A 13,234-nucleotide genomic window follows, 5' to 3' on the forward strand; every position below is an offset into this window, starting at 1 on the left:
CCTGGCCTGGGCTTTTGAAACCTCAGAGCCCACCCTTAGTGACATAGTTCGTCCAACAAAGCCACACCTCTAATATTATTAAAGAGTTCCACTCCCTGATGACTAAGCATTCAAATATATTAATCTATTGGAGCCATTCTTATTTAAATCACCACATTCTATTCCCTGGCCCCCAATAGGCTATAGCCATATTATAACGCAAAATGCATTTAGTCCAACATCAGAGTCCCCATTGATAGTCTTCTACCTTTTCCTTTGTTTAAAAGTCCAAAATTCAAAGTCTCTTCTGAGACTCATGGCAATCTCTTAACTATAACTTCTTCCAAAATCAAAATCAAAAAGCAGATCTCATGCTTTCAACATACCATGGCACAGAATATACATTGCCATTCCCAAATGGAGAAAAGGGAGCATGGTGAGGAAATACTGAATCAAAGTAAGACCAAAAACCAGCTGGGTAAATTCCAAATACTGCATCCCCAGGTCTGATGTCGAAAGCCTCTTCAGATCTCCAATTCCTTTCAGCTTTGTTGACTGCAACACACTTTCTTGGGCTGGTTCCACACCCAGTCTGCAGCTTTCCTTAGCAGGTATCCCATGACTCTGGCATCTCTAACATTTGGGGATCTCCAACACAATCCAGGCTTCACCTTCTCAGCTTCATGCAATGGCCTTTCTGGGCCTTCATGCAGGGACACCCCTGACACATGTCTGACCTCAGTGGCTTTCTTTGGCCAAGGAGAGAGATTCCATACCCCCTTTCTGGTATCCTTGACTCTAAAGCCAGAACCACGTGGCTGAAGCTGCCAAGTTCTGCTGCTTGCTGGGGCTGGAACTTGGCCCCCTCTGTCAAACACATCTGTATCAGCTGTCTGTTGTTGATGGTTTCCTTCACTGATTAAACTTTCCATAAATTTCTTTTCACAAGTTAGAAGCTTAGTCAGGTGGGATCTTGCCCTGAGGTCACTACTGATAGACCCACAACACACCCCCATGGTTGCGCATGCCTGGTGGACCTAGACATTTCCACCTAGCCAGTTCCAGGTCAAAATAGCCATTTCTGGGTCAAGGCATCTCACATGACCAGGACCCCGTGCTTTGCATGGTTGCATAAGAGCATGCAAGCAACCATGTGATCTGCATGCATGCGTGGAGTAGCCACATGGACCTTTGTACGTATGTGCCACCCAGCCTTTATAAGCCAGTGCCATATTCCCTGGCTTTCTTCTTCTTCTTCTTCTTCTTCTTCTTCTTCTTCTTCTTCTTCTTCTTCTTCTTCTTCTTCTTCTTCTTCTTCTTCCTCTTCCTCTTCCTCTTCCTCTTCCTCTTCCTCCTCCTCCTCCTCCTCCTCCTTCTCCTCCTCCTCTTTCTTCTCTATACACGTGTCTCTTCCGCAGGCCTGAGCACTCATCTGTCTCTCTCATCTTAATAAAACTCTTGTTAGTGGGTTCTGTCGTGTTTCGTGACATTTCCTCGCAGGGTAAGAGCGCCGCCAAATAACTAACAACTACTCTGTTTATTCCATTTAGTATCAGGATTTTCTTTTTTCTTTTTCTTTTTTCCTTTCTTTCTTTTTTTTGGGGGGTAGGGGTGGGGTTGGGGGTAAGGTGGGGTTGGTTTTGATTTTTCGAGACAGGGTTTTATTGCATAGTTCTGGCTGTCCTGGAGCTCATTCTGTAGACCAGGCTAGCCTCGAACTCACAGAGATCCACCTGCCTCTGCCTCCTGAGTGCTGGGATTAAGGGTGTGTGCCACCACTGCCCAGTCAGGATTTTCTTTAACCTTTCAGCTCTTTGAGCACTGAACTTCGTTCCATTCCACTTCCTGGTGCCCCTGTTCTCTTCAAACTGTATATTTTGTGTTTTTCCTCTCTCTGCTTGCTCCTTTTCATTATAGATCTACATGAAGAGTAACCACTAAAACCGCATGACAAAGTCAATACTAGGTTGTCTCGAAATCTCCTCAGCCAACACTATCAATCTAAAACTCTCCAGTTTAGCCTCAGGCAGATTTTTAGGGTAAGGATAAAAAACAGCCACATTTTTGCAAAATATCACAAAAGTGGTCTCTATGCCCCTTACTAATATTCTTTCCTTCTGAAACTTCATGAGTTGGGCTGTTACAATTTACATTGCTCTCAGCACCACTATCTAGGCTCCTACTAGCATGGCCCAGTAAGCTCCACTTAAAAGCAATTGTGCTTTTCTAGTTCAAAGTCCCAAAGTCCCCATTCTGCCAACATGCAGCATGGTCGTGCCTGTTGCAACAATATCCCGCTTCTGGTACCAGCTTCTGTCTCAGTCACTGTTTTATTGCTGTGAAGAGACACTATGACCGAGGCAACGTGTACAAGAGAAAGCATTTAATTGAGGGCTTACTAACAGTTTCAGAGGTTTAATCTGTTGCCATCACGGCAGGAAATATGGTAGACAGGTGCTGGAGCAGTAGTTGAGATCCATATATAGGCAGAGATGGAGAGAGACTGAGCCTGGCTTCAGCTTTTAAAACTTCAAGGCCCATCCCCAGTGACACACTTTTTCCAACAAGGCCGTACCTCCTAATCCTTCTAATCTTATCAAAGAGTTCCACTCTGTGGTGACTAAACATTCAAACAGATGAGCCTATTGGGGGCCATTCCTATTCAAACCACTACAACTATCTTTTGGAAGAGATGTACCCACCAGACATACCAGTTTCTCTAGAAGGAACCAGATCTGTAGATGTCTGATGCTGATCCTCCTTATCCTCTAGCTGAAAAGCTTAGGAACCTCCCTACAAAGCAAGGGAAAGAAAGAAAGAAAAGCAGGTTATTTTATTCATCAAGGTCAAACAAAAAGGATCTGCTGAGGATAGTTGAGTTTGTAGTAAATATCCATAGGGTGTGCAAAGTGTAGAAATCTGTCCTGAGTTAGTGTTTCATCCTAAATTAAGTAAGATGTTTTGTAAAGGATAAAGTCAAACCAGCCAAAAAAGACAAACCAATACTTTACAAATTAGATATTTTCAATTTTCCAAAGTTGCAGGACAGGTCAGCCCGACAGATCCAAGAAAAACTGGAGTTGTCAAGAGAAGCTGGTTGCTAGAGACTTAGCCAAAACTTTTCTCCTAGAAAAAACAGAAACTTTTACTGTTTGCCCTGACCGCTGCTCATGTGGATGTCCAGATACAGTGAGTCACTCTGAGACTGAACTGGGATGCTGCGCAGGCCTCTAGAGGGCTGTGCTTGAGCATACCCAGGCTTCTCTACACAAAAAGGCAAAGGGACTAGAGGACAAAGATCAAGCCCCAGACCAGAGCTGCCCTTAACCTAAGTTACCCTAGAAGACAGAAAACTAAGGCAAAGAAAACTGGAAAGTTGTGTGCTTTATTCCAAGGCCAAGGAGCACAGACCAGGCACCTGCACAGTAGTGTGCCACACTAAGGACCCCTGCCAGATGCCTTGGGAATAATGTAACTGGCCACATCCTGGGCAGGCAGAACCATACTCAACACAAACTGTTGGCTGCTGATTACTCAAAAATTAAAACAGAGGTTACCAGGGGCTGGAGACAGGGGAGTGAGGAGTTACTGTGGTAGTTTCAGGCGGGAAAGGTGAGGAAGTTTTGAAGATGAAGGACGGTGGTGGTCACATAATAATGTGCGTGTACTTAGTGCCACTTACCACGGTTAAAATGGTTTTTATATTGTGCATATTTTGCCAAATATCAAATAAAAAGAAATGAAAATATAATGCATTTACCTGTTCTCCTGTCGATGGGCATTTGTGATGGTCCCAGGTTTATTTGTTCCTTTGTTTATTTTTATTGCTACTGTGAACATTCTTTTACATGTCTCCTGGTGCATATCAGCAAACAATGTTGTAGAATTGTTGTGTGACAACTGGGGAGTCAAGAACAAATGTCAATTTACCTCAGATAGAGCATCTAGGACAGATGAAAGAAAAGGGTTTCACTCAAGTCTAGCTTAGTGAACCAGTGAGCTTGTTGAGATTACTTACAGGAGCATGGAATAATCAAGGGCTGCTGCATTGCTAAGAGGCCACTCCAGGATAGGTGACAACTCACAGAAGCTTCATCCCTGGAGCTCCATGTGTCCTTCAAAGGCAGCTACAGTAATCAGAGTTTCATTTCCCCAGCAACTGCTGCCCCTTATATAACCTTGTGGGTAGGGCCTTGTGAATCTTGTAAGTTTCAGGGGCTAACTAAGACTTGTGGGGTTTCATTTCCAGTGCCCTGTAAATTTCTTTGCTTCTAAATCCTATTCAAGCTCTTCTCTCCAAGAGGGATTGTCTCAACTTAAAGTGAATGCCTGCACAGTAAGAGTCTATCTATAACAATGAAATTACTAGGTCAACTTTACCATTCCAACTTGTTTTTCAAAGTCGTCCTGCTACAGATATTATATAATTTCACTCATAAAACATAATTTGTGAAAGATGTCCAGGAAATGCTAAATTATAGTCAAAGGAAGTGAGTAAATCTCTCAACTGGCCCAGCCATCTGGAAGGACATTGTCCAGGGAAGGGGTCTCTGGCAGACTTATCTGCCTTATTTCACTATTTTGCTGAGTATCTAGTTTGAAAGCCATTGGCTAATGGATACCCAGCTAGCAGAGAACCTCCAGGATGTGTGAAACAGGGTCACTGTTACCAACCTATCAGAATCTGTTGAGATAGAACAGTCCCACAGAGACAACATGAAGTGAATTCTTAGAGCCAGACAGCAAGGGAGAACATGATATCAAGACTTATTGCAAGCTAGTCCCCTAGGACTTAAGAAATCTGCCAGAGGTAGATGAAGTATGTTCACACATGCTCCCCTCTACATCTGAGACCCCAGACACAATATTCCCTGTGTTTCATACCCCATGGAACATGAACCACTAGGCTAAAATATCAAGGGACACCCTGTTTCTAGAGGACACTGAGCAGAGGCCAGGCTATGCCCGCCAGTCTCCTCTTCTTTAGACACACCACTCCCAGCACAGTGATTCTTAAGAAGTACAATAAGAAAAGAACTGTGTCAGCGCCAAGGAGCCTGGAGAACCTCCAGAATGCTCTAGAGACCCTTCCAGGGAGGAGCAGCTGAGCAATCTGAATATGGGGCACAGGAGTCTCTGGAAGATTCTAGTTCAAAAACACACTTGCTACCATTTGCCTGGTTAACTCACCAGTTCTCTCCAGGAAGGCCATCCTTCGTAATTAAATGAGCAAAATCAGAAAGATTCAGATTCACAGAATTAGCTTGGAAAAGGAAATGGGTAAGTTAGAGGATGCAGGAGATCTAATTTCAAACATTAGAAAACATTCTTACAAACATTGGATTCACTTTGGGAAGTCCCAGGGAGCAGGCCCAGGGGTTAAGGGAATGGGAGGACTTCAGAAGCCTGAAGCAGGCAAGCACCTGGGAGCTAGGGGCATTTGAGGACTTGGACATGTTCAACTACCAGGTTTTCAAAAATCTAATCCCAGGACAGGAGGTTGGAGAAGCCAGAGGAGAGGACGGTGGGCGTCTTTGCCCACTCTGTGAGCATGATTCAAACGCAGACAAGTAGGTACACAGGGCACCTGCCAGCATCGGCTGACTCAGAACCCCTCAGTCGACATTTATGTTGAGTTGCATTTTCTAGTTGTTCTGTAACTGCTTTGATCTTACCATGAATCAGATGAGCCTGTTCCACATAAGTTGCAGCCCCTGATGTATTAAGGCTGCTGCCAAGGCTTAGGCTTCACCACTTCTAAAGTCAGTGGTAGATCCCACTCATAAAAAGCCGCTCAGAACAGATCCACACATCTTTTCTTCTTTTCCTTATCCAGACAGTTCTCGTTCACGCCTCATCCTATTAACAGCTGTATGACCTTCTCAAGGTTTTCTCAACCACAAGCACTTGAAAGAGCTCAGTCTACAAACAAAAGTCCTGTTGCATTTTATAGAAGCCCACAAAGTACTGGTCTTAAAGATCCCTGTAAAGGGCCACACACGGGAAGATTCTTTTGACACTATCCAAAAAAATCAGCAGGAAGGGACACAAAGACTAGGGAGATGGTTCAGTGGGTAGGACCTGAGTTCATTCCCCAGAAGCCATGGAAGATGGAGAAAATCAACTCCAGAAAAGTGTCATCCAACCTTCACACATCCTTTCTATACACCCCCACATACACACACACAATAATAACAAAAAAATTTTAAGGGACCTCAAAACAAGTCATCTAATCACATGCCACTTTAAGCTCACTGAATGGTCAACATGGATTCCTCTTGAACCCCATGATTGATGTGATGCTTGGTGTCCCTGGCTGTTCCCTGGTGCCCAAATCTGGCAACTTCTTTGCTAAGCAGTAATTACATCAGTGGAAATTATATGTAGTCATGTGACTAACTCAAACATTTTTCTTAGCACCCATGAAACTCCAAGTACAAGGATGCTTTTAGGCAAATTAGGAATGTTGGGTGTATGCCAACCTATTTCTCAAGCAACCCTGTGGAAGCCAGTTGTCAGCTCAAACATGTGCTCAAATGGGGAAAGGCTTCAGAAATTCCTGATAACACAGCCAGTGGGGCTCTCTTCTCCCTCCCTGGTGTCCTCTGGATGATATCTATGTGGTTTGTACATGAAGCAAGCCTCTCCAACCCCCATCTCAAGAAGCTCACATGTTGAAGGCTTCATCCCCAGCTGGTAATACTATTGAGAGGCAAATGGATCACGTGGATGCTGACCACAGTGATCCATAGATGAGTCCATCAATGAATAAATTATTAGAAGGTGGGGCCCAGTTGGAAGAAATAGATCTCCAGGGACCTGTCTTGACATGTCTTGCCACAACCCCCTCCTTTCACTCTCTGCCTCCTGTCTCCACAAGACCAGCAGCTCTACTTATCTGCCATGATGCTCTGCCTGCCCACAGTGATTGAGTGAAGGAACAGGAACCTCCAAAACCATGAGCCAAAAAATCAATCTTTCCCATGTTCCACCTTTCCTGGGGAGACAAGAACAAATGCCTATTTGCCTCAGATAAGACACATAGAAGTCACCTTGTTGTTAAGGTCCATGAGAAGTCCCATAAAAGACCACCAGACACATATGCAATCAACAAGAGCATTTAATTCTCAAGAGCAAAAATTCCAGCATGCAGGGGTCAAACCATCTGACAAAGTGGCAAAATAGTGACCCCAAGAGAAGCCCACAGGCTCCTTTTCAGCACAGCTAGGGGGATTCCAGCAGTGGTTAAGTGTACTTTGAAGTGATTGGGTATAGAATCTTACTGGTACAGGAATCATTTTATGATTGGCTCATGAAATCTGGTCAGCAACTGTGGTTGCAGTGTCATGGTTCTGTCTGCTGTGTCAGGGGTCTGTCTGCTGTGTCAGGGGTCTGTCTGACTGAAAATAGCAAGAACAGTTTCTACTTGTGGCCAGGTAGGACCTTGATTGACTATCAGACTGGACATACTTCCTGAGGGTCTCATTGAATCCAGACATGAGTCAACATAGGATGGTGGGGTAATATGGGGCAGAGGTCTTAGCAAACTGGCCCCGGGGGGGGGGGGGGGGAATCAACTGGCCCTGTTAGGGTCAGTCCTGTTATAAGAGGAGATGGCTGCTTCATCCATGAGAACAAAACAAAACAGTGGGTAATGAAGCTCTGTGATGAACCAGACCAAGTGCAGGAGTGAGGTAACTGCTTAGGGCCCACATTAGAACACTTCAGCTTCGGGCAGGTTTGCTCAGGAGTGTTTCCCTCTCTACATCACCCACTATTTTGTCTTGTTTTTCAACTGAGTGGCTCCCTACTCAGTGTACCCTAAGTTGGCTGCTCCATTTGGCACTATTAGCCTGTGTGACCGTGTCCTTTTGTTCTCATGAGGTGACTTCTTTCTGGGGGCAGAATCACTTCTCCACTCAGGTCACACATTTGTGGCTGTTGTGGGACTTTTCCCAGGGAAGCTTGAACAGAAGTCTACTCATTCCAGATAGGGGACCAACAACAGACCCAAGTCCAGATTCCGCCGAAGTCTGGCTTCCTTGTGAAGCATGAGTAAGGAGTCACAGGCGTGTGGATGACTAGAAGGCGGCAGCATCACCAGAAAGCACCCCCTCCCCAATGTGGATGACAACCCACAAGAGCTGCATCCCACCGGGAGGGGTGGCACACGCCTTTGATCCCAGCACTCAGGAGGCAGAGGCAAGTAGATCTTTGTGAGTTACAGGCCAGCCTGGTCTACAGAGCAAGTTCCAGGAAAAGAAAGAAAGGAAAAGAAAAAAGCTTCAGTTAGAGTCCTCCACTGCCCACCGCTCCCCCCCCCCCACCACCCTGTAGCAACTGCTAGCTGGTATGTGACCTTGGGGAGGTGCCCTGTGAACGTGTAAGTCACAGCTTTCTGAGGCTCCCTTTGTGTGCGTCCTGAGTCCTAATGAGCCTCTGTTCTACATCCAGGAGGGAATGTTTCAACATAACACAGTGAATACCTAGACCTGGTCCTGGGACCACCTGTGAAGACTGGCAAGGCAGCAGCCAGTTCCTGTGTGTGACCTTGGTAACCTCTGACAGCCTTTCTCCTCCTGCAGAGGCTCAAGTCTGTGTAGACTAGGTGAGAAAATGGCTTGGGTTCACAAGGAAAACCCTTCGAAACAAGCAACAAAAACCTTGGCATCTCTGCTGCCTCAGTGGGCGGCACCACGCAGGCACCAGCTCTAAATGGGTATGGCCATTAAGGCTGACAGGGATTGTGAACTGGGGATTGGCTCTCACACTCACACAGGGGTGGAGGCCCTGCCTAGAGGATGCCAGGGTGATGTATTAGAAACTGCTGGGACTTTGAGGTGCCCGTGAAGTCTGCCTTTAACACATTACACTGCCCTGTACTTCACAGCAGCGATGTCTGAACTGAGGATTGGGAGCTAACAGAAGACACAGGGGTGAGAGGTGGGGAAAGAATAGATTCTCTGTGTCCTGGATGCTTTCAGCTAAGAAAAGACTGAGAGCCAAAAGGGGCAGGTGGGAATGCGGAATGGGTCTAAGCAGAGAGTGTTGGGACACTGGTGGAGAGGACAGCATTGGAGTCTTCAAGACAAACATGGGGGGCGGGGGTGGGGGGTGGGGTATGCTGGGTGCCATCTCATTTTGTAGCCCAAATTGCCACAGAACCAATCTGTAGCCTAGGCTGACCTACTAGAACTTAAGAGTCTCCAAGGGCTGGTTTTATAGACATACTACTACATCCAGTTAACATTCTTTAAAAAAAAAAAAAAATTGAACAAATTCCAGAAGTATATTTCTAGAATTCAAAGGAGAAAGAAATGTTAAATTATTCAAAATGAAAACCAGGAGAGGATGGGTTGAGAAGGAGCATGAAGCTTGTCTAAAGCTGTCCCTTAGGGGTTTTAGGGGATGGGGAGATAGCTCAGTGATGCTTACACAAGCATGAAAACCTGAGTTTCATCCCAGCACCCACATAGAAAGCCAGGTATAGAGACGTGCTTGTCACCCTAGCAGTTGAGAGATGGAGACAAGCAGACTCCTGTGTTGGTTAAGCAGCGGCCATGCTGACAGAGGAGAGTGTTGGATCTATCAGTGATGGAAGAGTCACGAGCTGTAGTTACCATTCTAGGGCTTTACTGGGAGAGAGAGAGAGAGAGACAGAGAGACAGACAGACAGACAGACACCACGCGAAGAAGGGAGAGTACAGAAGGAGAGTGTGGAAAGAAAGAATACAGAGAGAGCACGCCCGCTTTTTAGGCTGGGACGCCGTTGCAGGCTGGTGACGTAATGAAGGACATAATCCTTACACCCTGGACCTCACAGACCAAAAGCCAAAAGCCACCAGTGAGCCCAGGTGCCAAAAGACCCAGTCTCAAAAACCTAGACTGATGGCTACGGAGGAACAACATCTGAAGCTGACCTCTGGTCTCAGTTCAGACACATGCCGGCAACCCCACACAAATATACACACACCTGCATGTGAACCTGTGCCTGCACACACAGGCACACGCACACGCAGACACGAGTGCTGTCTCTTGATCTGGCATTAAACAATTATGTAATAAAACGAACTAGAGCAAGCAAGAGGTTGTGCACACCTTTAATCTCAGCATTTGGGAGGAGGCCGGAACACAGGGACATCCCCTGAAAAGGGGATGGGAACCCCTCAGGGCCCCTGAGTGCCAAGGGACCAAACAGTCAGCCAGTACACAGACCTCGGACCCTTAGGGCTCCTGGACACCTTGGTTCAACTCACTTGGCAATTCCGGGCTACTCACCAGCCCCCTTTCACAATATTGTAAAGGAAAAGGAAAGGTGTGATCAGTGATTCTAGAGTGGACTTCCTTTCCTTCCAGGAAGAACTAGATCTTTTCTCATGCAGAGCAGAAAAAGAAAGAACAAGGAGTGGGGGTGTGTTCAGAAAATGTTATAACTTAATATACTAAGTGAAAACTTGTGACTGGTCTAAAGAGAACAGGACACCACACCCACAGCAGCCACTAGAGAAGGTAATCGGGAGGTGGAGAGACCGTAGTCCACCGTGATCTGGGCCTAATAGATTAGCCTGGAAAGGGAGGGGTCTGGTTAGCTTTTCTGCTGCACCTCAGGGAGGACCAGGTTTATTTCATCTGAGGTTACAGTTGATTGGGGAGGAAGCTGAGGCAGAAACTCGTGATGGGAGCTTGAGGCCAAGACCACAGAGGGACACTGTATACAGCCTTGCTCCCGGGCTCACGTTCATCTACCTTTCCTGTAAAGCCCAGGCCCGGGGCCTCTCACACCTATCAGCAATCAAGAAAATACCCCCCAGACACGCCCACTGGCCAGTCTGGTGGAGGCAATTCCTCAATTGAGGTTCCTCTTGCTGGGCGTGTCAAGTTGGCATCTAAGACTAACCATTGTGGTCATAAACCACTCTGTTCCCAAATGACCCTGTCTGTGGGAGGACATGCTCCAGCTCTGCCCCTCTGTGTCCCTGGCCAGGTGTGTCCAGCCGGGAGCCCCCTCCCTTCTCTCCAATGCTTATGCAGCTCACACTCAGCTCCTGGGGGCCTGCCTGGAGTTCCGGCCTTTGCCCTGCAGTGCCCCACATGAACATCACTGGTTCGCCCTGTAAGACCACAAATTAATGACACCATAGATAGATTGCTCAGCATGTCTGCTTGCACCAGGTCATCTCTTTCCTTCAGGCAACTTAGAGGCTTTCTCCCTTCTCAAAGCCAGACTTTCTCTGCTTGTCTGCCTGCCTGCACACACCCATAACACCCCTCTCCTCCCCTTCATTCATTATCTCTGCTCCATTTTTCTTTCTAGTACGCGGTATCCCCCAACAAATTATTTGTTTATTGTCTGTCTCTGCCAAATGGATTGCAAGCTCCTTGGACCTGAGGCTTTGTTTAATTCATAGGCTAATGTTCTCAGTGGAATGCCTAACATGCAGTAGGTGCTCATCAAGTATTTACTAAAATAATTAAATTTAGCTCAAACCAAACCTACTAAATAAAGCTGCCTGTGTACCTCTAGGGGAGGATTGATATGTTTACACAGTGGCCAAGGTCTTTCTGGATTTAACATAGAGTTAAACCGTGCAAAACACATGCAGAGCAGTTGAATGCCTGCTGGGAGACAAGCTATGCTCTTCTAGCCCATTCCAGCCTGATGCAGGGACAGCTGGAGCACCTGGCCTGGGGCTTTCAGTGAGACTGGGGTGGCTGCTCTGTCCTAGGGAAGAGTGAGACTGAATAAAGGGCTAAAGGGCAGCATCAGTGCCCGTGCGATGTGAACCCGGAAGAAATAACATGGCTAAGCAAAGTTCTGGAGTCACAGACGATTGTAGAGTCAGACTCTACAGAAAATGTGAGGTCCCAGGATTTGTCATTTTTCGGGGACGAGTTAGATGACACACAGATGGACTGGAGACTCTAAGTGGCAAACATCCGACCAAGTGGTGTGCTGACGAAGCCCTGGTCCCAGAAAGCTGTGGCAATTGTCACTGCTGCCCAAGATGACCTCTCCAATTTCTCTTCATGGTGCTTTTCTAAAGAATTGAGCTTTCAAGCCGGGCAGTGGTGGCAAATGCCTTTAGTTCCAGCACTCTGTGAGTTTGAGGCCAGCCTGGTCTACAAAGTGAGTTCCAGGATAGGCTCCAAAGCTACATAAAGAAACCCTGTCTCAGAAAACAACAAAAAAAAAGAATCTGAGCTTTCTTCAGTTTCTTCAAAGAAATCCAAGAGGCTAAGACCTTCTCTTGGGACTCAGGATCATAGCGGGCATTGTTGTCACATCTAAGTGCTGCTGATGATGCAGATGAGGTGGCATGGGACAGAACCTCTCATGCTAGGTTTTCCAAGTACCACTTCAAATCGCAACAGAAGTGAGTTTCCATCCCTAGAAGGAGGAAGTAGCGAGTTTGTTAACTTCAGAGGCAGCATGGTTTACGGCAGGAAGAAGGGAGAGTTCCTGACATTAGCATAGAGACGGTTGGTATTTTTAATGTTTTTGTTTTTAAGTAATCATCAGAAAGAGTCTTGACCATTGACATGGTTCAGAGGGTAAAGGCACCTGCCAACAAGGCTGACGGCCTGAGTTCAAGCCTCAGAACCCACCCAGGAGGAGAACTGAGTCCCCCATGTTGTACTCTGACCTCTACACAGTCACTGCAGCACCCCTGCACCCACATACTCACCAATGTCACACACACAACAAATCAATAAGCTGTAATTAAAACATCTGTTGCAAACCAAATTACCGTGTTTTTATAAAAATTATATAACTCAAAGCTGAACATGGTGACATATGCCTATAAGTTCAACACTTGCAAAACAAAACTGTTGGCTTGGAGAAATGGCTCAGTGGTTAAGAGCACTGGCTGCTCTTTGAGAGGACCCAAGTTCCAGTTCCAGCAACCATATGGCAGCTCACAACTGTAACTACAGTCCAGGAGGATCCAATGCCCTCCTGCCTCCATGGGTACCAGGCACACACATGGTATGCATATATGCACACAGACAAAACACCTGCATAAGTAAATAAACAAATATACGAGAGAGAAAAACAGAATTGTTACATTCAAGACCATCCTAGGCTAATTATACGAAAGCTACCTTTAGAAACTAATAAATGTATAAACATGTAAATATTGCATAGAAGAAAGCTGCCTGGGGTGGCAGACTTCTAGGTGATGGTAATGTCTTATTTCTTTCTGTGTACTGTCTGTAGTGAACACAAAACATGTCATCTACAGCCAGGAGGAAT

The sequence above is a fragment of the Peromyscus eremicus genome, chromosome 3, assembly GCF_949786415.1.
Source record: "Peromyscus eremicus chromosome 3, PerEre_H2_v1, whole genome shotgun sequence".
Classification (NCBI taxonomy): Eukaryota; Metazoa; Chordata; class Mammalia; order Rodentia; family Cricetidae; genus Peromyscus; species Peromyscus eremicus.